This window comes from Vicia villosa, linkage group LG2 (assembly GCF_029867415.1).
Source record: "Vicia villosa cultivar HV-30 ecotype Madison, WI linkage group LG2, Vvil1.0, whole genome shotgun sequence".
NCBI lineage: Eukaryota > Viridiplantae > Streptophyta > Magnoliopsida > Fabales > Fabaceae > Vicia > Vicia villosa.
This window is the reverse complement of record NC_081181.1, coordinates 6,071,339-6,074,411: the sequence shown is the minus strand read 5'-3', so window position 1 is coordinate 6,074,411 and position 3,073 is coordinate 6,071,339. Positions and strand designations below refer to the sequence as shown.

Genomic DNA, 3,073 nt, shown 5'->3' with positions numbered 1-3,073 from the left:
CGTTAGGGATATTAGCATGTTCCGAGTCAACAGAGCGAAAGTTTGAGATTAGGAGATTTAAATAGATAACAACTTCATAAAACGGGCATTTTATTAATTACGTTGTTTCCAAAAAGCTTTTCTAAAATCTAATGGGATGGCGAAAGCGTACATTAGGATTAGGACAGTAATCTAAATCAATAGAGCGAAAGTTTGAGACGAGGATTTTTAATCAATTGAATTAGTAAAGATTTTTAATTAAATTATGCAAAAGCCAATGGACCTTCGGATCACCTTAAGTTAAACGAAATACATACTGATATCTGTCTTTTATTTTATTCTTAATTTTTCACTCACTTTCCCTTAAGAACAATCGAAATATTAGTAGCCCTAGCTTTACATAGTAACCTTAGATAACGGTAGATCGATTCATAGTCCCTGTGGATTCGATATCTTTTAAAACTACACGACACGACTGTGCACTTGCAGTTATCAGATTTATAGACACGTAAAGTCGCGATCAAGTTTTTGGCGCCGTTGCCGGGGACTATTTAAGTCGATATCGTAACTCACTGTTACACCGTAGAGACTAGGACAATTCTTCCCTTTCTTTCTGAACGATTGTATGCCAAATACTCGTTCACAAGGAGGAGATTTAATACAACGAATTAACGAGATCGAACGTTTCATTAACGTCAAACGTCGAGCTCGCAATCTTCCCGAAGTAGCAGAAATTCCGATTAATCAGGAATTGACTCTTACTGATCAAATCAATCAAATTATCCCGAAGTTAGAGATGGCTGCTATTCGTCCTCTTAGAGACTATGCCGCTCCTTCGCGCGCTGAACCGCATTCAAGTATCGCACCACCTGCGATTGAGGCAAACAATTTCGAACTCAAACCCTCGTTGGTCCAAGCTGTTCAACAGAATCAATTCTCTGGAAGCCCTGTAGACGACCCCAATCTCCATTTATCCGTGTTCGTGCAATACGCCGACACTATCAAAGCCAACAACGTTAGTTCCGAAGCTATTCGATTACGCCTTTTCCCTTTCTCCTTGAGAGATAGAGCTAGAGCGTGGCTTCAATCCCTGCCTTCCAATTCCATAACTACGTGGGACGAATTGAAGAGAGTATTCTTAGCGAGATACTTTCCGCCTAGCAAAACTGCTATGCTTAGAGGTCAAATCAACGGATTCACCCAGAAAGATAACGAATCACTCTTCGAAGCTTGGGAACGTTACAAGGACATGCTTAGAATATGCCCTCATCATGGACTCGAACCATGGCTGATCATCCATACTTTCTATGGTGGTCTCTTATATAACACTAAAATGACTATAGATGCCGCTGCTGGCGGAGCATTAATGGACAAACCCCATGATGAAGCATACAAACTCATAGAGAACATGGCACAAAACCATTACCAATGGGGTGGAGAACGAGCCGCTCTAGAGAAAGCCCAAACCAAAGGAGGAATGTACGAAATAAGTGGTATAGACCGCGTTAACGCTAAAGTAGACGCTTTAACTCAAAAGATCGAGAACTTAACCATCACTCCTTCAGCCACCGCTGCCGCTGTAACACCTAACTGCGAGATCTGTGGATTGACTGGACATGTAGTTGCCGAATGTCAACTCTTGACTGGAATCCCATCTGATCAAGTAAACTGTGCTCAAGGAAACCCTTATTCTAACACGTACAACCCTGGATGGAAAAACCACCCGAACCTTTCTTATAAGAACAACAATGCGTTGTACGCGCCTGGACAAGCACCTGTTGTACCACCTGGCTACCAAAAAGCGCCTGTAGCTGCTCAAAACACCCCTAGGAAGTCAAATCTAGAAATCATGATGGAGAACTTTATAGCTTCCCAACAACAAACCAATAAGGACTTCCTGAATCAAAACATCCACAATAGCGAGCAACTAAAACAACTATCGAACAAAGTAGATGCCTTAGCTACGCATAACAAAATGCTAGGAACTCAAATCTCACAAGTAGCTCAACAACAAGCACCTACTGCTGCCCCTGCTGGCACGTTTCCTGCTCAACCTCAACCCAATCCTAAAGGACATGCGAACGCAATAACACTACGAAGTGGAACGAATTACGATGGACCCATAGATCCTAGAACCCAAAACGTACCCATGTCACAACAAGAGCCAAAGGAAACCCAAAAGAAAACAACTGACGAACAAACTGCTAAGACTGATGAGAGCAATAACGAAGTGGAACCTGAAAAAGAGAAACCTTACGTTCCACCACCACCTTATAAGCCACCAATTCCTTACCCTCAGAGATTAGCTAAATCAAAAACCGAAGCGCAATTTAAAAGATTTGTAGAACTTCTGAAGCAATTAAACATAACCATACCATTCACAGAAGCCATAACTGAGATGCCTTCGTACGCTAAGTTCTTAAAAGAAATCCTATCAAACAAAAAGAAACTCGAGGATAACGAAACTATAACGCTTACCGCTGAATGTAGCGCTATCATCCAAAATAACATGCCTCCAAAACTGAAAGACCCTGGTAGTTTCTCTATACCCTGCGTAATAGGAAAAACCATCATAGAGAAAGCCCTGTGCGATTTAGGAGCTAGTGTTAGCTTGATGCCTCTTTCGACCTGTAAGAAACTCAATCTAGGTGAGCTTAAAGCAACGAGAATGTCTCTTCAACTAGCTGACCGATCAGTCAAATACCCTGTAGGAATGTTAGAAAATATCCCTGTTCGTGTAGGTCAATTCTACATCCCAACTGACTTTATCATTATGGATATCCAAGAAGATTCTAACATCCCGATCATATTAGGAAGACCATTTTTAGCAACCGCTGGTGCAATTATAGATGTAAAGCGAGGAAAGCTTACTTTCGAAGTAGGAGAAGAGAAAATAGAATTTATCCTTTCCCAATTCCTAAAAGCACCTTCTATAATTGAAACATGCTGTTCTGCTGACATAATCGACGAGTGTGTCAAAGAAGTAAAATCCGAACCAAATAAGGAAACCGAGATCCTAAGAATTCCTATGCCGCCAATTCTTGAAGATGACAACTGGCGTGAGGAATATCAAGATAACCACCTGAGTGAATGC

The 3,073-nt window shown here is 41.3% G+C and overlaps 1 non-coding gene across 1 annotated transcript; it reads right to left on the bottom strand.

The window, feature by feature from the left end:
• Positions 1–1,150: 1,150 nt before the first annotated feature.
• On the bottom strand, positions 1,151–1,257 carry LOC131654356 (small nucleolar RNA R71). Its single transcript, XR_009299397.1, has one exon. It is a non-coding gene; the product is annotated as a small nucleolar RNA R71 (small nucleolar RNA).
• Between the last annotated feature and the right edge of the window lie 1,816 nt (positions 1,258–3,073).